The sequence below is a fragment of the Numida meleagris genome, chromosome 3 (assembly GCF_002078875.1).
Source record: "Numida meleagris isolate 19003 breed g44 Domestic line chromosome 3, NumMel1.0, whole genome shotgun sequence".
NCBI lineage: Eukaryota > Metazoa > Chordata > Aves > Galliformes > Numididae > Numida > Numida meleagris.
In genome coordinates, this window is record NC_034411.1 from 57605509 (window position 1) to 57630593 (window position 25085).

General features: G+C 39.4%; 1 protein-coding gene and 1 long non-coding RNA gene across 4 annotated transcripts in view; one reads left to right on the top strand and one right to left on the bottom strand.

Moving 5' to 3' along the window:
• Positions 1 to 1191, bottom strand: part of L3MBTL3 (L3MBTL3, histone methyl-lysine binding protein) — a 73625-nt gene extending 72434 nt beyond the window's left edge. The window contains exon 1 of one of the 3 annotated variants that reach the window (XM_021390946.1): positions 1039 to 1191. The gene's annotated coding sequence lies outside the window, so the exon portion shown is untranslated. Of the gene's footprint in view, positions 1 to 607; positions 723 to 1038 lie in introns of those variants that run through there. The other 2 variants (XM_021390944.1, XM_021390953.1) reach the window with 2 other exon arrangements.
• LOC110396743 overlaps positions 1872 to 25085 on the top strand; it is a 38856-nt gene continuing 15642 nt past the window's right edge. Inside the window, exons 1-4 of the long non-coding RNA XR_002437222.1 lie at positions 1872 to 3537; positions 4562 to 4627; positions 22551 to 22639; positions 24850 to 24993. This is a non-coding gene — a long non-coding RNA (uncharacterized LOC110396743). The remainder of the gene's footprint in view (positions 3538 to 4561; positions 4628 to 22550; positions 22640 to 24849; positions 24994 to 25085) is intronic.

The following is a 25085-nucleotide window of genomic DNA, read 5'->3' on the forward strand; positions in this document are numbered from 1 at the left end:
TTTTTTTTTTTTTTTTTTTTTTGGTATGTGCATGTGTGTGCAAACTTTCCCCAAAATGGCGGAAATTGGGAGATGATTATATTTTAAATATCTCTCGCTCACAGGCACACAAAGTGCGGGAGCGACGGGAACGCCAAACTCTCCGCCGCGCGCTGAGCGCGGCCTTCGCGCACGGGGACCCGCGGCACATTCAACCGGTCCATCCCGGCCGCCGCCTGCCGCTTCCGACCGAAAAAACGGGGCTCTCGCACCGCCCCCCCCGGCCGCGCCTCGCCCCCCCGCGCCCGCACCTCGCCCCGTCCTTCGGCGTGCGCGAACAAAGAGCCGGGGCCGGGGGGGAGCGCAGCGCAGGATCCCCCCGTGCTACCCGCCCTCCAGCGCGCAGCCCCGCGCCCCCCCCCGGCCCCATCGCGTTTGTCCCCGCGGTGCCCCGCGAGCGGCGTTAAATGGAGCCGAGCGGCGGCTCGGCGGTGGGGCAAGTCCGCAAAATGTCTCTCCCCTTCCCTTCCCCCTCCCTGCGGAGCCCCCTCCCCCCCTAAAAAAGGCCCCCCCCGGCGCGTTTCGGCGGCTCCCTCCCCCATACGGAGCTTTATGCACATGCACATACGTGCGTGCCCGTGGCTGCGCCGAGATACGCGGCACGGCTCGATGCGCGTACTCCCGTCATGTGTTTGGGAAGAGAAAAAGAAATAGCAGGCACCTCTCTCTCTCTTTCTTTTGTTCCTCTTTCTCACTCACACACTTGGGGCGCGGGGAGGCACCCCCTGCCCCAGCCGCTCCCCCGCCACTTGCGAGTCACTTGCCCACTTTCCCCGGCGCGAACTTCCATCCCCGCCGCGCGGGTGGGGGGAGAAGCCCCCTCCCTTCCCCGGCGGCGTTTCGTAAGGGAGGGCGAGGAGGTGCGCCTCTGCCTTTTTCTCGCTCTCCAACTTTCATCCTCACCTAGGGCCGAACCCAACCCCACCGCCGGCTTTCGGCCGCCGACGCCGTTCCCCGGCCGTGGCCGGCGGCTCCGGCTCGCAACCCGCCGCTCCTTACCCCCCCAAATTCTCTCTCTCTCTTTTTCTCCGGCTCTCGAGTAGGTCCTGACAAATATGGTCCAGGGCTGCGGGCACAAGTGAGCATGCGCCCGCCGAGCCAGGGCTGGGGAAAGGGGAAACTGCTGCCGCCGCCGCCGCTCGTTCTTCCTCCCTCGCCTGCGCTGCCGCTGCGCCGGAGCCGCACTCGCGGCAGCGGCAGCGCAGGCGAGGGAGGAAGAGCGAGCGGCGGCGGCTGAAGTCGGCGGTGGCGGAGCGCACGGCGCCCTGCGAGGTGCGGCATCCCCGGTTGCATGCCGACGCCGGAGGAATAATAAGGAGGCTTGCGCGGCAGCGCGCTGCTATTTTTGGTCTTTTGGAAAATAACGCGCTGAGCCTTTTTTTCTTTTTCTCCTTGTTGTCACGCCGTCTTTTCCCCCATCCTTTCGCTAAAAGGCGTGACGGGTCGCTGCCTGCCATCCGAGCGCGGAGCCGAGCCGCTTGCCTTGGGATGTCACACGGGACCTGGTAGGGGGAGCGCAGCCACGCACACTCCTGCGCTCTGCTACGGCACTGGGCCTCAGTCCACTGCAGCCAGTCTGCAAATGGAAAGTAGTTTCACCTGTGCCGCCTGCCCTCCATCATCCCCCTGTGCTCACAATGGGAGATATTTTCTGTCACTTGTCATTGTTTAGAAAATGCTACGAAATGAAGGCCCGTGTTTTCTGTTTTCTTTGTGTTTTTTTTTTTTTTTTAATGGGGTCGGTGAGGGTGGGCTTCCTTCACCCAGAGGAGGGCTGCAAAGCAACATTAAACAAAACAGAGCTACACAAGGCCTAACTGGACAGGGGAGAGGGAGGGAGGGGGATTGCAATCTGTTGTGTATATGATGCTTGGAAACATTTAGATATATAGACAGGTATAGGTATAGGTATAAATGATGTAGATATAGACTGATATAGACAGGTAAATAGGTTAGAGAGAGACAGGCAGACAGAAAGTTTCAGGCAAAGTATAAACCGACATGGAATACAATCATTGTTATACTTAGCAGAGATGTTTTGTTCAGACCACACGATATCTCTGTGAGATGGCTCTATTCTAAAGGCAAGGATTGGCAAAGTGAATTCAACATTGTTAGTAGTTTGGCATGTTGTTACGTCTCTTTTAAAATAGCCCTCAGACTCCTATTTATCCTAGTAATGATCAAGTCCAGACTTTTCCTTCATTTTACATACGCTTCCTTCTACAATTAGAGGGACAACTGTGGCCCAAATTACTAAAACAGGAATAATGATAAATAACCAGGAATAAATATTGGGATTCATTATCAACGGAAATACATGACAAAAATGCTCACCCACAAAGTCAGAATAACCAAAACATGGTTTGTGCCAGACCAAAGGAACCCTTTTTTTGCTATTGTGGGTATATGCTATTTATGATGGGTATATACCGTATGCATCCCAGCAACTGGGGCAGCCTTGCACTGGACAAAGGACAGAGGTGCCCCTCTCTGACAGGAGGACTTCCAGCATCAGCTTCCATTTGCTGAAGTACTTGCATAAGAGCAGATTTTAAAATATTTAAGAATCAAACCTATGCCCGCACTCAAATAATACAGGTGTGACTTTACTTAGACTTCTAGCATGCTATCTTGAGAGCTTCTATTTATTTAAATGGCAAAATCGAGATCATGTGTGTTTGCAGGATGGTGCCCACGTGCAGTACGTAGTATTATTTTATGTTTAACATCTCTCATGCCCATTCAGCTCAAATGGCATTGCATATAGCACCCTATATGCAATTAGTGCGGGTTTCATTAATGAACATATGTGCATTAGAAACTAATTATGGAAAACAGTATTAACCTTATTGTAATAATTAGCAATAATGCACATTTAAACACTTCTAGAACAGATACACACAAAAAACTGTAGGGATGAGAAAATTCCAATTTTCCTCACAAACTCTTAACTGAGGAAATATATGGGTTAGAAACAAAGAATAAACCATAACTGAAGCCATTCAGTGCTTTTTTCAACATCATTTCCTAGTGTTATTGAAATATTTTTATGCAGATAGTTGCCAAATAACTGGATTATTCTATTGTAGCCTCAAATTAGCTGAGTTCTGCAGATGACATGTAAAGAATGATAGAATTTGGTACCATTTAAAACACTCTTTGGGACACTCAACCTGTACTGATCATTTCTCCAGATGACAGTGGGGTTTTGGGAAGGGCACACCATACTCTGTTTTGAAGATGCATTTCTAAGTAATTTATGCACAGTTATTTTGTTTATGCTTGAAAAATTGCATCTCTTTTCCTTTAAAAATCTAATAGAGAATTACAGAATTTGTAAAAACCTGTTCAGTTCTAATTCATCTGACCTACCTATGTATGTCATAGCCCCTTACAGAAATGGCTCCATCATTGGAAAGGATATCCTTGAAGGATATATGCTGAACGTCAGAACTGAAACCCAGCGTTTGAGCTGGAGTAAAGCTGTTCTACTGGGTAAGTAGCTTCAAATAGATCGCTCTTTGATTAAAGGACCTGGGAAATTAATACAGGTTCCTTCCATTAGTTGTCTCTTCTTCGATTCTTGCCCTAATCAGATTCTGGCAGCTCGTGATGTGTTCTAAACCCATTATTTTGTCAATAACAATTTATTGAGTAAAAATAGATCAAACGTTATTTAAATATGCTTTTTAAACATTGTTTCTGTTGCCATTTTATTGAACACCAGACTTCCACATCTATTGTGAAGGCAGAGAATTCTAAATGCTTGTTTTCTATATGTAAGCATGGTATTTAATATGATTTTGGCAGTATGCATAATGACATATTTTGGAGTAGCTAAATTTGGTCGCTCTGTGAGTATTCTTTTGACTTGTTGAATAGGTGAGCTGTAGCCAAATCATGATTAGTCTTCTCAGAGTGTGCTCATAAACATTCAGATATATGCCTTCCAAATCCCATATCGTGAATACCATTTAAGGTAGTGAGGGGAAAGAAATGTACATTAATGATTACATTTTATATGGGGTCGATATCATCATGCGATCTAATAGCTCCTCTGAAAATAACTAAAAATAAACTAAGAAAAAAATAGTATTTACAGTGTACTGAATTAACATTTCTGTTGTCATGATTTTTGGAGTATAGGCTAAGACACTTAAAGATGGTTGTATTTCTAGACAGTAGCCTGCACATGATGTTTTACCATCCTTCTTGTAGCAACTTGTGCAGCTCATTGTGTGACCTTTCTGACCACTGACAGTCACCTGTCTGCCACATGATCCTTCCCTAAGCCAAACCAGGAGGACGGAGAAGATCACTTGAAGGCACTCACTAACATACAAGAGAATGTTGCATACGATACTCTGTAAAACCTAAAGCTGGGAAAACAGATGTGTAGAAGTTTGAGAAATAGAAGGTGAGGAGAGATGGTATATATGCTTTTCTAGCAGAAAGACAGGTGAGTTGCAATCCATGGTGATTCCAGTTCCACTCGACAGTGTTCTCTTCTTCTCCACAGACTTGGTGTCCCCACAAATGTGAAGAAATTAAGACTGACCTACTATCAATGGTGGAGAATTGAAAGGTAATTTGTTGGTTGGTTTGTTTCTACTAATACCAGAATAATTATCGTATTTATTGAATTACCACACTAAACTAGGGAACCAGTAGCACTTTAAATCCAGCTGTGTGCCCTGGCCACATCCTAACCCCATACCAGAGTGAGTCTCAGGAATGCAGAGCTCTTTTTTTTTTTTTTCCAAGGAAGAAAACAAGCATGAGTTCCTTAAAGACACCACAGTGCTCTCTAGCCAGGTTTCAGCCCAATACGCACCTGGACACAGTCTAGATGCAGCCTTGGAGAATTTGTTTCTAGAGACTGTGAATTTTAAGACATTGCAAAGTATGTGTTCCAAGGATTTCATCAAAGTTGCAAGACTGCAAAGATTTCTAGGAGCAGGATGCACCCTGAAAGAAATTCAAAGGCAGATATGGAACTTAGGGGACTGTGAGTGCAGAAGTGAATCTCGAACAATATTGCTTATGAAAACTTCGGGAAGCACTGGATCAGAAATAAAAGCTAAAAAAGTCATTTGTAAGACTGTGTCAAATAGAAATTTGGACCTGTAGTGGAAATACTGATGAGGACTCTTGAGCCAGGAGAAGGGTGAGGATAGAAGTTTGGACATGGAGATTGGACACTGGAGCTTGAAGCACCGGCAAGACCTGAATCAGTTGAAGGGAGAAGGAAATGAGCAGAAGAGTCTGGAGTGGTAGGGAGGAGGGGTACCAAGGTAGAGCAGAAACTGGGTGATCTGGAATGGATGATAGGCCAAAAGGAATTGGTAAGAATAAAGGTCCTAAGAGCGGAAATTGGGGAATGGTAAAAGAGAAACCACAGTGGAGGACAAGTGATTTGTAAAGGGAGAACAGAGTGTGAGGAAACAAGGAAGGTAGACAAGGGGAAGAAGGTGGGTACAAGAATAGACAAGGGGAAGAAGGTGGGTACAAGAATGGGCAAGGGGAAGACAGGAGGGAACCTGTGTTAGGCAAAGCAGGAACAGTAGGAAAATGGCAGTCTTTAAAAATGTGACTTACTAGATTTAAGGAGCAGTGATGATCAACCTCTTCCTTATGGATGGCGGAGAGAGCAACAGCCACAGGGCTCTCTTGACAGGGAGCTCTTTTCCTACAGCCTCTTTTCTAAGGTGGGAGAGCACACAATGTGTGTAAGGACCACTATCATTTCTCTTAGCAGAAGGCACTGGTTCCAACTGTAAGATAAGATAACAGTAGCCTCACAGCAGGGCACTGCATTAGAAAGTTTGTTGCAGCTGGGTCCTCCAGACCTGCTATCTCAAAGATGAGCAGTCAACCTGAGAGCTAAGGCTCTCTAATTTTTTAATTTGCACAAGGAAGGAAAGTTGATGGGGCAGCACAGGAACAAGCCTAATTCTTAAGAACTGAAGTAAAATGAAAAAACGTTGCAGCCTACAGTCCTGACACAAAGAACAACTTGCTTCAAATGGGCAACAAATGAAGGGTTTATTTTACTGGAAAATTTTCTAGATAAGTAACTGCTGCTGAGAAATAACTATAAGTGAATAAATAGCTCATCCTGTAGGTCTGATTGGACGTCAAAGTCTGCCAGCTTAGGGAAAGAAGGAGGACATCCTGTGCAAGGTCCTTAAGACACAATGGCTGAGTTAGAACTTGCTCTAATTTACTCTTCCTGGAGACCAACATGAACAGTTTTTATAGCAACATGTATCAGACTTAGTCACTCGCAACCACACACAGGCATCTCTAGCTAAACAGAAGTTTGTCCAGCAGGAGATGAAGAGGAAAGAATTCTGAATTTTGCATCTACTAGCCCTAAGACCGGACAACCCTTAGAATGTAGTAGACTCTCTTTATTTTCAGTCCTTTTTATCTAAAAGATCATTCCAACAATTAAATAAAATCCTTTGTTTAAAAAAGATATTAATGGTGTGAGACACATGGCACCTAACAAGCAATAAATACTTGCTGTGTGTGAGGTGATGGCACAGGTTTTACTATAGATATACAGATTTTTTCTAAAGGTGGTTAATGCAAAATCCTGACCTCAGTTGCTTACGGCAGTAAAAGGAAAATAGAATAAAATTTTTCTGTACATTAGTATGAGCCTTTCCTTACCAAAGTGTTCACAATTGTGCCTGTAGAGGGACGGGTATCCAGTAGGCCTACCAAATGTGATTGCAATTAAAGCAATAAACAGAGCATCTCCTGTTAGCTTCCAGATCCAACCTCCAGCATAGAACAGCAAGAAGTGCAGTCTCTCTATAATGTTTTTCCAGTGATGTCATGTCACATGGACATGCAGCAATAGCATTCCACTCTTTGACAAGCAGTAAAAAATATCAATAGGGCCTGTTTCTGGGACTGACAACAAATGGATTGTTCAGAATCAGAGAAATTCATATTCCATTGCCACCAATCCTGAGTCAACAGGCTTTGAAGAGTTGACTCTTACAGTTCCTGAGCTGGAGCAGCGGTCACTGTTGCCATATCGCTGCTATCATGGTCTGAGTTATGTGAATGGAAATAGTGGCCTCATTTAAGTAAGCGAGAGTTTTCATTCTGGACTTTTAAGCTATGTATAACCCCCCATGCTAGGAAATCAATCTGCCAAAGTCTCATTTATCACCTAGAAAATAATGATTGGTGTGAATGAGTATTCTAAGAAAAATAATAGTGCATAATAGCAAGAGATAGGAGTAACATGCCTATCATAGAGTTCAAGGTTCAACAAACACATTTTAATGGAGAACACAGTCTCCTGGCTACCACAACAAAGCAGACAGGATATTCTTTTTGCTTTGAATGAAGAACTGTGTATGTTAGTAGTCTGTACAGGCTAATGCCTGTTCGTGGAAGAATCTGGCCGTGTTGATTTATGTTTACAGTTCACCACAAAATTATTTGATTTCAGTATCCAGTGATAACAGAACTGATGTATATCGTGCATTCAGGACGGACTGAACTCCCGAAAACTTACTTTTATTTAAACTATTTCTTTTTCACATGTTCAAAGACAATCTTCACGTAATACTTTACATAGAGTCCTCCTAGCTTCTTAACCCCCAGGGAATTCTTTGCAAACTGAAATCTTCTGTGGCTTAAATTTTAGAAAGAGGATGTTGTGGCATATGAGCATGAACCATATAATCATTATAACCATTATAGCGCATTACTGGGAAGCATATCTACCCTATTTTACCTAAAGTCTAAATCTTTCAACTGGTAAAACGAAGTTAAAATGGAAATCCTTTTAGAAATGTGCAAATACTGCGTTTGAGGATGCTGTCAAATTCCCAAGGAATGCTTAAAATTTGCAGCATCCAAGAAAACACAGAAGAACTTTGAGATTTTTGCCTAAAAATGATGATGGACTTCAGTGGTTCAAAGGAAAAAAGTCTTCCTCTCTCATCACTCACTTGGGCAAGCATGAAGGTGACTAGTAATTTCACAAATATTTGATCATTCTGAAAACACTCTGCATATTCTTTGCACTACTCACAGAAGTAATCACAGGAATGATAATGGAGGAGGATACTGTTAGTGCACAAATCTCACCTAGGCATGACGCATAGCAGTGAGCTTCTGGTATCTGTTACCTGCTGTGCTTGGAGCTAAGGCTAAGAAATTCAGTGGGGTGAAGAATGTTCCTTAGAGCGGGATTCAAACATATACATTAGAAGCTTATTGCTTTTGCTTAACTATACAGTGAATTCAGATAAATGCCTGACATTATATACCATGTGAATATCAGAATTATGATTTTTAGTCCAAAAACTTATGGCAAAAACTGTTTCCTACAATATGATGATGATCACTTTGCACTCAGAATATTTCTGAGTTCACCTGTCTAGGATGAGGTAGCTCTGAACAACCATGCAGTGAGCAAGAATTACTACCTAAATATATCCAAATGAGAAAGAAGATTCTAAAATTATAATGTTATAATTACATATTATATATGTATTAGAAGACTTAGTATTTTTGCAAGAAGCATAGTTGCTCTTCTCTGTGGAATGTAAGCCAAGTTTCAGCTGGGAACAAATAACTGAGTTATATAAGCACACATAAAAATAGACTGACCCACATCTATAACAACAGGATTGCATTATAATAAAATGGTATTTGTTGTATGATTTCCTGAAAGCAGAAAGCACCTATATAAGTGGACTTATGCAAAGAGTCCCATGTAATATACGGTCCGTACAAGGCATCCATGGAACTCTGCAATACGATGGCTTACATGCATATGAGCCATAACATGAACAGTTTTGTCTTTCTGGTGTGGTGTCCTTCTGCTGAGAAGATGGATATCTACTTCTGAGTATCACACTCCACATTTGTATTGGAAGACTGATGTAAGAGGACACAGCCTGAGAAAAAGTAGCCACATAAAAAAAAATCTAAGCAAAATTATGATTTTTTAATTTCTCAAATAGGCCACAGTACTGCACAGTTTTGTCGACATTACTGCAACCCATCAAAATAGAGCTCTAGTAAGCACAGTTCTGCACACATCAGGGAATCTGCAGCTGCAGATTTGAATAGGATGGGAAACATATAAACTTACTGCACATGCTGCTACTGCTGTAATAGCTAATATGTCAAGACATGCTTACAGCAATAGATGCATGCATACGCGCTCTGCAGACAAGATTGGTGCTCAGCTGGAATTCAAACTAACATGTATTTGCCACTGCTGTCGCTAGCCCTCTCTTGCACAGCTTGCAAATTCACAAGCAGCCATTGTAAATTGCAAATAATGTGTGCTGTAGTTCTCTAAAGCAAAAAGACAGCAGTACAACTCTGTAACTGTGAATATTTAATACTTCACAATACTCGAAGACTAGTTTTACCAAGAAAATCTGTTCCAAACCCAATAGCGGATGTCCAATAAGAGCACCTTTGTTTAACTAGGACTGCCATTGCTGGTGCTCAAATCTAACTTACAAATCCATGAAGCTTAGTTAAATCAGAATTAATTTTCCTCATGGTAAGGAAGCATGATGTGCTCTGAGGTAATGCATATTTCCATGACAATTACTATTTTAAATTCATAGTTATATTATTGATAAAATTGCTTATTTATTTTTTAACGTGGCAAGGACTCCTTCAGAACAGAGACTTTTGTCCCTAGTATTCTAAGAGGTAAAAAAATAAATGTTGTCTTGAGCTAAGCATGTAAAATTTCAGCATCAAATGTTCCTGTAAGAAATGAGTGACAGAAAACAGCATTAGAATGGTAACTATTTCTAATCTTGTTGTATTTGCCACCTTTTAGCCCTAACATAGAGTTTATAATATATGGGAAACAGACAGATATTCATAGATTTGGTTGCTTAACCAACAAATATCAATATAACAAATTGAGTATATCATAGAAAGGGCACAACTCTTTTTTTTTTTTTTTTGACACTGGTTAACTACCCTAGCTTGACACAGATGCAAAAGTAGCCACTTGAGGCAAACTTAGGCTGGAGTTGCCGCTTGAAGTTGGCTAAAAGATAACTCCATTTCTGTGTGCAATGACTCAATCCTATCTCAGTTGAGCCTGTCAATATGAGCAAAAACTAAGTGCTCTTCATGATAGAGAGCCTGGTTCTCTGAAAACTAATCAAGTCTACAAGGACATCTTGCACTGGTTATTGAAGAACCGTGAAAATATTTTTTTTTATTGTTTCTATTCCAATATGGAATGAATTAAAACAGAAATATTCAGAAGAAATTTGAAGTGGATGAAGATTAGTAGAATATGCAATTAGATCAAATCCGTGTATTAACCAACAATATCTCCAGGTAGCACATATGATCCATATATCCCAGTAAAAGATGCCTGTATTTCACATACTTAGTGTGTCAGATGACACCTAGATATTTTGAAATAAGGGCCACACTACAGACAAGAGGGCATCAATCTTTCAGTGTAATTGCTTTATTTTCTGTATATCCCTGTGAGATTGCAACAGTGCAGTCATTATATTTGCATATGAAAGGAGGGAAAAACAAAAATTAGAAGTTAAAATGTACTTCTAAACCAGCTCAGTGACCGATCAACTGAAAGCCCATAGAAATCAACAGGACATTAATTCCCAGTGGGAACTGGGCTAAAAAATCTTTTAGACCATTTGGCAACTTTTGCTCTCATCTATAAATAATCTGTTTCTGGAGCCAAAACCTCATGGATTTAGTTGATCTTGTGCTTATACACTGGAAATTCAGACTGTGAAAATGGCTCTAAAACTATGAATGTTAAGAAAAAGTAGAAGTTTTCATTATGATTTAACATATGCTTGGCGATTCTTCATCAGGAAAGCCTGATATATATGACCAAAAGTAAGATGCCTAACTAAAGCAACTCAAAAAAGCTGTGGTAATATTGTACCAAACTGCTAAGTGTAGTCCACCCTGAGGAAGCCTTGTGGTGATTTTACGAAGTCTGGATTTACAATTTACTCGAAGGAAATATTACAAAACTGAACTGTAAAGAAGGTGAGAATTCTACTGATAAATTCAGTTTACCAGGAGAAACTGCACTAATTTAAAATTTAATTACTATTATTGGAAAGAATTGGAAACCACTGGAAATTTGTTTTTAAGCATAGTTTTCAAATTGGATGAGAGAGGGATTGAGATGCTTAAACCTTAATTGAATTCTCAAATAAGTGTTTACAAATTTTTATTATTTTATTTAGAGATGGCTATTTAACAGGAGGGACATTAGACTGCAGATCATGTAACAAAAGTTTAATTTTCTCAGACCTATCTCTTCTCAAATTCCAGGGCTTTATTTAATCTCAAATGCTTATTTGCTTGTCATCCCTAAAAGAACACCCAGCACGATCCAGTAATATGCCAGCCCAGGGAAGTGAACTTGCCATGACTTTGCACAACTGTGCAGCATGTATGAGCAGCTGAGGCTCATCCGGGCCTGGAATGCACAGCTGGCAGATTTTCTGAGCTCCAGCAACAGCTCCTGTCCTCGGTCACCCACCTCTGAGCTCCAGCCCCAACATTACTGAAGAGTTCCTCTAGACTTAGACAGCAAAATTAAGAGGTCTCTGTCCTCCACATAGAAAAGCCTCTGTGGACCGCAAATAGCTCGTTGGAGATGGGAAAAGAAGGAACTCATTCGAAGATTTCCTTTTTTTGACTTGTGAACCTGGCTTTTGCACTGCAGTTCATCTGCTGAGTAATTACTCCCAGCAAGCAGAGTCACCAACGTGAAAATAGTTTTTGATAAACCAGTTGACAAAAATCATTGCTTCCTGGCAGGACAGAGGATCTCCTCTGCCCCATATGGGATGTTTTTCAATTATATCCACTGGATGTGGGAATCATTAGTTACTTTGAAATTTTGAATTATATTGTTCAGGTATATTGAGTTAAATAAAAGTCATACTGAGTCTTACCAAAAAGCTTAAAAACTGGCAATTCACATCTTCAAGGTGAGAGACTATATCATTTTTTCAATATGGTAACTTTTCGCTCCTATGCATAGAAGATGAATTGAAAATCCCCTGCAAATTTGACTTGCTGGAATTGAGAACCTACTGGGGAGGCTGGAGCTGGGTGAGTGAGGCACAGTGTAAATTAAAACAGATAAGAGTATAACCTTATAATTATTTTATGCATATAACTGTTAAGTATATAAGAATATATAATGCAATTTTCCCATATAGTATAAACACACTATAATTTTGAAAAAGGCTGGAAAGGTGGCCTTTAGGCTTAAGTAATTCTATCAGAATGGTAATATGTAGTTGAAAGAACATTTTTTTTTGCATACATTTTGTTTGAATATTGTTCATCTTAATAAACACAAAACTTGAAGTTGCTTCAGGGTTTGGCACCTTGGAAGTTATTCCAAGGGAGACAATACACACTGTTTGTAGCTGTATATATTATGGTTGGATCTGACAGCACAATCTTTAATGAAGATGTCCCCAATATTTCTCACTTCATGACCTTTCTTTTTAATTACTTATAACTTTGCCAAATGACTTTTGGAAAGAAAATTTTCTTGGCAGATGCTTTTCCTTAGTCTGATGATTTTCTTGTTTATTTCTCAATTTATAGATAAATCACTATAAGATCGTGTGAGAACAAAGCCTGAAAAAAAAGTGTGTAATGTTGTCCACATGAAAATGTTGTGTTTTACTTTTTTAATTTTACACATTTAATTTTACACATTTTGCAGTAAAAATACTACATTTGAGATGCATTGAGGGGCTTTGTGCTGGATAAATGGTTCTGTTGCTCCTCTGAAAATCTATCCACATTTGAAAAATTTCATTTTGTAAATGCTCAGAAAAGTCTTGCTAGAGATTTATCTGCAAACTGAAGAGTCTGTCTACTGTGGACACGCTCAGAGCTGCACAAACATAATTCTTCCTATGATTAGAGCTAAGCACCACAAAATGTTTTTCCAGTGCCCCTCAGGGACCCTTCTGTCGACATAGTGCAGAGAGATTAATTTGAATGCAGTGTGGACAAAAACAGAATTTAGAAGTTGGTGAGTATATGCAGGGAGAAAGAAATGGAAGGAGTATGATGAGCTGAGAGTGGAGCCATGAACTGCTATGTGTATGTGCAGGAGATGGAGACAGGGAATAGTCTTAGAGGGTGACAAACAGCCAAAGTATGTGAAGGAAGAGAACTGACATTAGCTGAATAAAGAGACCGGGACAAAGAAGTATGTTTTGATGAAGATTTCTGGAATGGGTTTGAAAAGGAATGGCAACTAAAACAAGGAGGGCTAACCAGAGGTTTGTGAGCTGGTCAGTAGAAGCTGAATTATTTGGTTACATAGGAAGACAGGAATGTAAATGGCATAAAGAAGGCTGGAATGAGAGTCAGGCAGAACACTAGAATACCACTTTAAAGGTGCAATGCAAAGTTAAATGCAAGCAGTTAGCACATGGAAAATGCCAATGCTGATAATGCTTTTGGAACCTTAAATTGAATCCTTGGGCACAAGCATGGTGATACACTACTACAGCATGATGATACACTACCTCTTCTATAGAAACCCAGCGTTACTCGGTGAGCCCCGTTATAAGAAATCTCCTCTGGGTCTCCACAAGGTTATAAATTGGAAGAGATTATCAAACTCCTGCTTAATCAATTTTAGCAGTCAGAAGGTGTGAAAGATATTAAGCAGTGGATTGCCAGAAGGAAAGCTACCTGAATGGGGATGCTGAAAATTAGATTCTATCTTCCTCTGACAGAGTTCTCATATAACTCTAAACAAATAATTTTAATATAACTTTTTTGGATGGTCACTAATTGCACATTTGCAGAAAGCCACCCAGAGATCTGAGATCTATTTTTAAATAGTGTTGGCTGCATGTGAATTCCTCTGGAACTATGTTTCAGACATAATGGCTTTGAAAGTCAGGTCCTTGGTGCCTTACTTGGACACTGAGTATTACAAACTAGTTTTGACTTTAAGCTCTCACTTTCCCATCAGACACTGCTTTCCACCTCCAAAGTTTCCCTGAGTCCAGATGTGCCTCTAAGTGAAGAAACATAATTTAATTTGGTTATTCCACAATTCACTTCAAGCTGAATACCTCAATAAACAATTTTCTTGGTTATGTAAAACGGCACTGATTTGTTTGTTTCAACTTGAACATTTAGTTCAGTCCTACAGGGCTTCTGGCACTTTTTTGGTTAGCCTGTGATTCATCCCACACAAAGGGTCAACTAGGTTCTTGAATTAAATACATAAAGAGAAAAAAAACAGTAGTTCTGGAATGAGAAAACCATTGTAGCTTGCATTTACTGAAGAAAAACCTACATAGTTAAGCTTTGTAACGAAAATAGAACCTCCACTTTTGGATGGAAACCAGAGAACAGTTTGGAGTTTCAGTAAAATATCGTGTAGACAAATTAATTTCAGTGGAACAATAGCTTAAAGTGTTGCATTCATTTCATCTTCGAACTCAGGAAATCCAGACTGTAATTCTTTCATACCCAAGCAGAATTTATTAAATGACAGCTAATGTAGGAAGATACAGAGCCAGAAACCTGGGGTAGAAAAGGAAGATTTTTTGTAGTAGTGTGGGAGGATGAAGCTCAGAAGAGTGCTTTATATCTTTTAGTGACTTGAGTATTTACTCGTCTGAGTGCCTAACAGCTGAACACCTTCATATGCAACTTCACAGACCACAAGACTGAAAGCAGAGGATTACACAAGGAAAAAATGCAACCATAATTAGTTCAGCCGAAATGAAGTTCAGAGAACACTCCTCATCCTGGAGTGATGTCTGCAGCTTGTGATGTTGTAATTAAAAAAAGAGTCAAATTTACTAACATAGGAATTGGAGACAGCAGAACAAAGTTTAAATGTATTTTTTTCTCAAAGTATTTAATGCCGAACACTTAAACTAGAACCTGCAATTTACTGAGTATGTGTTAATATTTTTCATTTGATTAGTATTTTTGACATATACAGTTTGACATCTTGTATTAGCAGGTCTAATAATACCTCTCCACAAACCAGACGTCCACATAAATGCATGGTAGAGGAAATATTATTCTCCTGTTTAACTGAAGACCATTGATGTGTGTAAGAACATCCAGGCCTCCCAGATTTCAGAAATTAAGTCTGTGGGAGGAACAAGTAAACTCCTGATACTCTGTTAATTTCTCTTAACTTTTCACACAGCAAGGTCAAGATTTTCCCTTATAAAATGGCCACTTAAAAATAAGGAGTGTTTCTTTTTTGCCATTTTAACTAGAAATAATGAAGTGTGCACACTGTCTGAAACAAAGTAAAACAAAACACAAAAAAACCCAACTCCTTACTCATAGGAAAAATAAGCTATCCACTACAGAAAAATGACATCAGCCTTCTAGGCTGTGAGAGTGTGATGGCAATTGAAATACCTGTCTAAAATATTGCAGGTGCTTTCTCTCAGCAGTTTTCCTTTGAGTGAGACCATGGCTTGCACTGAAAAGAGGTTCATGAGATACTATAATCTGAAATGCTAAGTACTTTTAAAGCATTCACATGATTTTATTTGAATGAGCCACCTGAAACCATAAGAGAGAATTTTCTGTAATGGGATTCACCTTACCTTCTACAAGTGAGAAATGTCTACAGAAAGGCTAAAGTTTCAAAGGAAAAGTCATAACATGTATTCAGATCTGTGATACAGCATTTTGGCCAAAAAATCTGAGAACATTTTTTTACATTCTAATAAAGTCAACCTGCAAGTTTCAATAGGTAGATCTTCATTTTCAAAGTGTATAGTCAGAAGGAACTGTTAGATGCTGAAATCTTACCTCCTAAGTAATACAAACTATTAGATTTCAGTCAAATCTGTTACTGTATTACATTCAAAATTAAGCTATTAAGTTAAATGAATGAGGCTCAGTGCCCAAAATAGTGAGAGATTCTTCAGCTGCAGCTAGAAAACAGAACACATATGGTGACACCTCTTCCCCAGGTCACAACAAGAGCAAGAGGCTCCGTGGGTGATGCGGTCTCAGAAGACAAACCACACTTCACGCTACAGAGGAAGGAAAGGTCCTCCCAGGTATTTTCTGAATGTAATGTGAAGGAAATTCCTTTCCACTTCCAAATATAGTAATGATTGAAAATCTGAATAAATGAGGAGGACGCATTAAAGAAGAATCTAAAATCGAAGATCTTCTGCATATCCATTAAGCACTAATTAATTCCGCGTGAGGTCCCACATCCAGATGTGGTTGACCTTTGGTACTTTTAGAATATTACATGTTGCTAATTGTTCATGAGGCAAAAAAATCACCCTGCTGATCCTTGCTGTTGAATAATGAAGGGTTCCATGCATGGGATCCGGTTACAATGATTTTTTTCCTACACAGATGTAATTTAACAAGCATATTGAGGACACTGTCTACAATATTTCTGAGGCCCACGAAGAATGGAGATAAACATCACAGTCAAGCAGATGCAGATTTAGTAAAACCAGAGGGAGCTGCACACCTATTCATTCTACATTTTTTTCTCAGAAGGTGTATTAAATCAAATCTTTTTAGAATTAATCTTGCTTAACATTCTGGCATGTGTCCTCAATCCTCTGCATATTATTAAATACCATCAGTTTGCAACATCAATATAAATGAAATCAGCATCAGAACCCCAATTTTATTTTTAATAGCATAGCATGAGTAAGTTAAACTAGCGTTAAAAATAAATATCGAGTCAGAATCGCCAGCCTATTTCCATAAGAAAATGACAGTACAACTGCAGATTCTTTGCCTTCAAGAATGGTTTAATCTCAAACACAACAATTCAGAGAAAAACATGGGCTATTACTCACAGGAAAACTCAAATTCCTGATAGAAACTAATCAAAGATGGATGCCAACATCAGCTAAAGGCAGAGTGGAGATGTAATATTTAAAATGTAAAATGTAAAATATGGCAAGCACGATTGTTTTTGTCTAACTCCTGCTTTTGAAAGGAATCTCTGTTTCTGGCTGGTGTGGTGAGTCTGATGCACAAGAGAGAAGTATTCCAGACATAAAGCCTCTGCCAATTTTTTCTAATATGGGATAATAAAATACTTTCTTGTATATTGATAGCAGCAGCAAAGTGGTGTGAAACCGATAAAAACAAGGTCTTGAGTAGGTTATTGTGGTTTCATAAGTGACTGCAAATAGCACTTACAAATGGAAATATGCAGCTGCTGCGCAGAAAAGCCATTCATTATTGCAATATTTTGAGGAAAAAGGAAAGGATAACATAATAAGAGGCCTGACTCTAGCTGAGGCTCTGTGTGAACTGATGGATGTGAAAGTCTACGTCAGAGATTTGCACTTGAAGGACTGGACCCTGTAAAATGTGAGCATTTACATGTGTCCTGTACAGCTGGACACATACAACAGGGGATTCTGATGGACAAGTCTCCTTTGTTTCTGCCAGGACATGCCGCCCATTACCTCTTAAGTACCATAGAACATATCTGGTACCTAAAATTGAATGGTGGGCCGGAACTTTTGCATTTTGGCTGTGTGATGTGATGTTAAATGATTTAGTATAACAGACTTGATTTCAGCAAGCAAACAGAAGCAAATAGGATCTTTACTAACTGTAGGCGCTTTCAGTACCTGAGGTTAAAGAGCCATCTCTTTCTCTGGTGTAATTCTGCTGGTTCAAGGGAATTGTGGAAGGGTAAATTCAATGCAATACATTCACCTGGTCACCTAGCAAACAGCTGATATGTTCCTTTTGTGTGGAGGCCCGCATACAATCAGGTTGCCATCTAGTGGCAAACATTTTGAACACAGTAATTTTAAACGGTACAAGTTATTTTAAATGCTTGGATGTGTTAAATCAGCTGAGGTGCATGAAAACATGTATTATCAGGTGGAAATTATTTTAAGGCTTAAAAGAGTAACTGCATATGTTTACTCAGCATTGTACACTCAGACAGGGAAAATTTCCTGACTCAAGCTGTCTATCTAATGCAAGAACATTTAAAATTGCAATACTATTTTCTGCACAGTGTGGTTGGATGTTATTACTCATGGTATTTTGCATAAAAGATGATGAAAAAAAAATAGTCAGACACCTTTTAATGCGCACATCTCCCCTTCCTGTCCATCTCCCTGGGAGTAAAAGAAATGTACTACCGTTACTGAAAATTTTTATGTAGCCAGACTCAGACCTGAGTAGTCTCAGTGACTGGAACAACAGCTGTGGGAAAAGCAAAGACACAGCCAAGCCAGACTGTTTGTATTAAGGTTATGAGTTTATTAATAGAAAGAATAATCACCACTAGCAGCCACAGTCCACACATCCTAACCTGAAGCAGCTACTAGAATCCGCTCAGGAAATGCAAAAAAGGCGCATTTTGGTACTGGATGGCCTGGTAGCACTTATGCACTTGGGCAAGTGAGTTTGATTTCTCTACTTTTAGTGCTAATTTGGAAATTCATGAGTATAACTGGACATTCATCTGCTTGAAGCATTTGGATGGTATTTTTTAACATACTAATTATTGCTTTACTATCATTACCACATGCCTCATATCAGGAAATGTACCCGACATGAAAGAATGGTGTTATCTTATTCTACAGATAAATGTCTCGTTTCTTCAAATTCCAAGTGGAAAGGCTTCTCCCCTTCCTTCTGCTCAAGTGGTTCCATAAGTTTCATAAATTCAAAAATAATTATTAAATAACTTAATTAAATAATAAAATAAAATAATTATTAAAACCAGTGTCAGAATGCAGTTTCCCTAAACTTAATTTTAAAATTATACAGTGATATGAGTTGCCCTGCATATCTAAATTCTACTGGAAACCAATTCCACAGCTATGGATATGAAATACCTGAGAGCCAACTGACATCAGCAGTTTGGAAGCCATGCCAAACAGCAGCTAACAGTAGTGAGAAATGGAAAATAAAGGGTGACAAAAGATTGGAGAAGAGCACAGGTTCTCCACTTTTACTGTATTCTGAGGGGGTGGGCAGTCCCCAAAACACTGAAAACTTGAGCAATGGGACGTCAGAAATTGGATTTAAAGAACATACAGGCTGCTGAAATTCTTATTAGGATGTCATTATCTATTATCTGGCAGAAAACCATTTAATAATGAATTCCATTAAACTGGAGCTGTACTGAAGAGCTGTTGAAATATATTTTGGAGATGTTGTAAATATGATTCCTTGTTGTTGTTTTCTGACAAATATCAGCTGGATCTAATGTCAGAGGAGCAGTAAAATTGAGTAAGAATTGTTTAGATGAGAAAATTTATCAGGTTTTTGATCAGAATGGTATGTTTGCTTACACTGCGGAAGTCAAAATATAGATAGATGTTTCACTGAGTTACTGAAGGCATCTGTATTCAACCTCCTATTCACTGATCACAGACAAATGCTTGATTCATTAAAAATACACATTTAGTTCCAGTTGCCAACCTAGCCAGGATAAAATGACTTGGATTTTGTTATGGGCCATGAATCATGGTCACAGAAGTTAATTAAAGTTCTAATGGCAGGGTCAGCAAGGTCAAGTGAATGAGTTTGTATATATGTAATTAGGGCAGAACAGAAGATAATGGAGTTCAACAGGTGAAACAGAGAGCAGAACCGTGTGTTGTGTTAGGGTGCTTGACTTTAAGATTCTGAATTGCTGTTAGAGTGAGAAGCTGGAGAAATACCTCGTCAATATAGGAACTTTTTTTTTCTAGAAATGACAGATCTGAAAAGCAGCAATGCCTCAGCACCATCTTCACAATAATTTCAAAACCTGCTGAGAGCAAAAATGTGAGTAACAAGGTTGTTTCAACACCATGCATTTTTATTTTCTAAGTAAAAGCAGTGTATATAGAAAGTAGACAAATTTTCTACACCATGAATGTAGAAAAATAAATACAAATGAGAAAGTGTTGTAGATGGAAATCCATCCTGGACATGATTTATTCTACATCGATGCACTTTCAGAATTTCTGAATTTTCTCACACTAAATGAGTTCAAACTAAAGATTGCAAATAACATTAATTTTTGTCACTTTTCAATCTAATAAGAAAAGACACAGTTTATCCTGGCTCCTTTAGAGAGACATCTCTAGCTTAGAGGCTTGCTGTTTTTAAAACTATCACTTTCCTCATATACCAATAAACGGCAAAATTGTACTGCACGAACAGGACAAAATACATGCAGAATGATTTACTACGTAATCTTAAAAGCACAATGTGAAAGAATAGAGGTAAATTTATTTAAGTTACTGCTTAGGAGAGCAAAAGGAAACCTGTGAGTATGGAACTGTCCCCAGTAGATATTCCCCAGCTATCCCTCAGATGTGTTTCAGCACATTTGCTGTAGCTACTGGCAGTGCAGATTTCTATCTACTACCTTGCCAGTGCATGAACCTGTCCTTCAATCAGAAAATATACTTCTGCAAATGAAGAAGGTGTTCAGTTTGCACACCCAGTTGAGTCGGTTTTGGTATCTCTCCTCAGAGTGCCAGAAGAAGATAGTTAATTAGTGCAATACATTGCTGTGCTGGGTAAACAACCGCCTGCCGTGAACAAAAATGAGTCTGTTAGGTCCTTTCTTATAGACATTACAGTTACATCTACTCCTGTGAATTAGTGCGTGGCTGGGAATGTTCTTGGGCACAGAAATGAGATTGCACATAAAATGTGGCTGGAGAGGTTCCTGTCCATGCCAGCTAGCACACTCAGTTATAAAATAGAGACCCATAAAATGTTCAACCGCTCTAAAATCACCTACTGGGTCCTGTCAGCTAGATTTTGGCTTTTCCAAATGCTGGCAAAACGGGTTTGTTAACTGTTAGACTATGTGCCAATGGCCCATCTGCATATCCATGAAGGAGCACAGAGAGACAGTGTGGGAGGGGGAGCCCTAAGAATCCCATGGTGGGCTCCTCCCAGGCCCATCTAATCCCATGATACTCCCAGCTGCTTCCAGGCCCATCACAGGAGGGACACGGCCCATCTCCACAAACCCAGGGAACATGGAGAGACAATGGCAGCCGTGGGCCCAAACCATTGGCCCTGAGGAGCAAATCTGGAAACCTCACAGAGCTGTGCCAGGAGAGCCCGAACCCCACTGTCTGGATGTGAAACCCTCCACAGTCCAGCTGGAGCAGCCCCAGATCACCTTTTAGAAGAAAAAGCTTGCTACTTGGGGTGTGGGGAACATTATAGGATGCAGAGGATAATCATTTGGGCATAGTACAGGATTTGTTGCAGGATGTTCTGGGGAGGAACCAAAAGTTGGAAAAAGAGGGGTTTAGGTGATTTGAGGAAGAACAAATGTGAGAAGGTAGAAGGACAAGGGGGTAAAAAGAGCCAGTCTCACACAGATACTTGGCCAGTCTGCATGCTTGTCTGGTCATGGCCTGCTCCTAATCAATGTGGTCTGATCCATCTCCTTCTTAACCTCCTTTCTAATTATCTCCTGGATAAGGAACTGTGCTCCATGTGCATGTGTGTGAACAGAGTGTGTTGTGCCAGCAGCTGGAGTCAGACTGTGGCTCAGGGTCCCAGTGGCCATGGTGCCAGCAACCAGAGTGAGCACGGCTGTGCAAGCCTCTCCTGAGACTGCCTGATCCATCATGACCTATATTCCTCTACCAGCAGCAGCAGCAATTTCACAGCCCTCTCCTCCTTTTTCCATGGGCCTAAGTCCTGAAGAGATTTTTCAGAGCTTCACTGTACTCGTCAGATTTTCCCACTAAACTAGAGACACAAGAATACCTTCAAAATTTGGGACAGCAGAAAGGGCAAATATTGATGTTTAAAATACAGCTAATTAAACTTGTTTCTTAGACATATAGTGGGACTGGTGTGGAAAGTTTACTTTGCTACAATTGTGTGAGAGCCCTAGATAAACAGAAGATTTCATTTCCAGTTCTGTCAATCCCACACGGTTCACAAACAATAAAAACAATGTATAGTTTGAATAAATAAAGCCTATTAAATTAGTTCCTTTGCCAACACTTTCAAGCTCTGTATTGAACTTGTTCACAGAAGCATCAATGTCAGTTAATGAAAGAGAAAAATGTTATTTGCTGTTTTTGTTATTAATTAAGCCATCTCTGTAGATACAATTTGCTCATTGGTGTTAATTATCTCCTAGAGAATCCAATTCATTTGCAGTTTGCACATCAAAAAGAATGATATCAATGTCGAGTTTAGTACTATGAACATTTTCGAGTTCGTGAGCTTTTACATGAAGTTCAAGGAGACAACTTTTCAGGAGCTGAAAGCTCATTTACAAGATATTTTCAGGAGTTAGGTCATTGTTAAAAGCAATCTGACAAAATTTGGAACTAATAAGACTGCATCATTGAAAGTACATTCCTGCTTCCACTGAATTCTTACATTTCCAATCCCTCAAAATTTACCCATCCTACAGGACAGTTAAACAAGGGAAGGAGATAGACCCCAGGCCTCACAGAATTCTCTCTCTTTCCATGTAGGAGCCAAACTGTCATATTAGGGCTGTATAATGCACGTCTGATCAACATCAACCTATGCGTGGGCTGTGTCTTTCATAGAATACAACAAGGTAATATTTGCTAAAGTTGTAACACACTGTAAGTCGATTAATTGTAGCACTTTTTTGTTTGTTTGTTTGTTTGTTTTAAAATGTGCATTTCAATCAAATTATCTTTACATATTCTTGCTGTTATTAAAAAAAATAGTGGCCACTTTATTATTTTCTTCTCTTAGCTCTTTTTTCTTGTACACAATTTAGGTATTGTTCTTCCTATCAGCAGATGGAGACAGAGTACACATGTTTTGATGTCATCACCCTTCAAAGAATTAAGACTTTCTCAACATGTAATGTAGATAGCATCCATTTGGTTGATCCTTGTATTTTCCTGAAGTATTCCAGGATAATGAATAAATATGCACTGGATTTCAGTCATTTTCCTGATTCTAAGACCCTATGTTCTTTGTAATTACCAAAAAAAAAAAAAAAAAAAAAAAAAGCAAGCAGGTCTGACTTTGCATCAGAAGGCATACTGTGCTGTAGAGCCCATAATCAGTATATCAGCAGCACAGATCACCTGTTAATTTCCATGATAGGTATTTGTGTAATATTGCCATATGATACACCTCTTCAAATGTTGCTTGTTATTTTTGCAGTGCCATCAGAGAGCATTATAAATTTTGGGCTTAAATCTGAGCATTTTATTAAAAACACAAACAGTAAGCTAAAAAACAAACTAAGCACTAAGATTTACAAATCTTCTCTTCATTATTACAATATGACTTTTTATTTCACCCCAGGTAGCAGATAGGAAGTAGGTATTATGCCATTATCCGTCACTTTGAAGAGATAACGGCCTATAGATGTATCTTTAATTTCACTTTCAAAAGCTGTCTGGGCTTATTCTCTGTTCTGTAACTATCTGCAGTTACACTTTTATCACTATTTGTTAAGTCTTCCTCAATAGGAATAAAGTATATGGGTACAGCCACATCCCAAATAACACTGTTTATTAACAATTCCCCAACATGTGTGGTAAGGTATCGATATGCTATTGAAGCAACTGTTTCCTGGATGTTTCTATAAATCAAAACAATGCAAACACCGGGGTAAAAAGTAATGTAGTACTATTTTCCCTCATCTTATCACTAACAGTCTGCAGTTCACTGCTTCAGAAAATAGTATTTAAAAAAAATATGGCCGGTCAAGACCAAAATAGATAATTTAGTTTAACCTGTATTAAAATTTGTCTCATGTCTCCCTGTGCTGAATAGGAGTTGTCGTATCTCCGGTAGCTGACCTAGTGAAAAAAAGTGGCTATTCCGCTATCTGGATGTTTTGCTAGCAGCAACACAATATCTTTCCAATTCGCTACTAAGTTTTTTAGTTAGCATTTTGGATCACACACAGTTTCTGCCACTCCCAGTTTTGATTTGCTGCTGTTTGTTACTGTTACAACAGTTCAGCTGTTTCCAGGCTGGAAGCAAGGCCGCAACAGAAATGCCGTCCTCTCTTAGACTATTTAAAGTGTTCGACTTCACAACAGGAATGAGAGGAGCCTCCTCAGCAAATCCATGCTGATAGCTTCCATTATCTACCCATCAAACTTGGTGACTTTGGTTCTATCCTCAAACTTTGGTTAGACTGACTGAGCAAGTAAATCATGAATGCTTATGTTTAATAATGATCTTAGATTAATGGAATCCATTACTTTTTTTCAATTATCTTGCTACTTAGAGTTACTGCAAAGATTTATGCAAATTTTAGGCCCTGGTTCATTGGAATAGACGTGATGTTCTTTGAATGAAAACTTTTGTTTATTTACAATGATTTCTTAATTACTAGAACCGTTACTTTTTTGTTAATCTACCATTGGCATGGTGACTATTGCAAATATTTATGCAAATTGATTTAAGTTTTTCTTGTTGTTGTTCCATTCTATTCCTTTGACATCACTGCACTGCACTGAAGCTCAGGTCTTTGTGCTCACATTTTGGACAGGAAGGAATTTCACACAATACTACATATACATTTTCTGGCAGTATTCACAACCTGGAACTATCAAATCCATGAGAAAAAGCTTTTGTTTGCTTTGTACAGACCACGTCTTAAACCAGACAGCATTAATTTTGCTTGATTAAAAAGACACTAACAATAATGAAACCTGCACAGACTATGTTAGTGATAGCAAAAAAAAAAAAAAAAAAAAAAAAAAAAAAAAAAAAAAAGTTCGTTCAGTTTCAGAAGCATTCCCTTATATGATCTAATTTTTTTTTTCCAAGTAATACACCATAATGAATCATAATGCATCCGCAAAAAGTCAAATTCAAATCCATTAAGGAATTGCTCAGTTGAATGTGGAGCTTCCCTAAAGCATGCTAAATTTCATTCTCCTGAAGAAACAAGAAAAGGAGAAGAGTCATAACGTAAGTCTATCATTTCTTAACCTAATTATACCTAATTTAATGTGAGTTATATGTAATGTAATGAAGTGACAGAAGAAAAATGTTAACAAGGA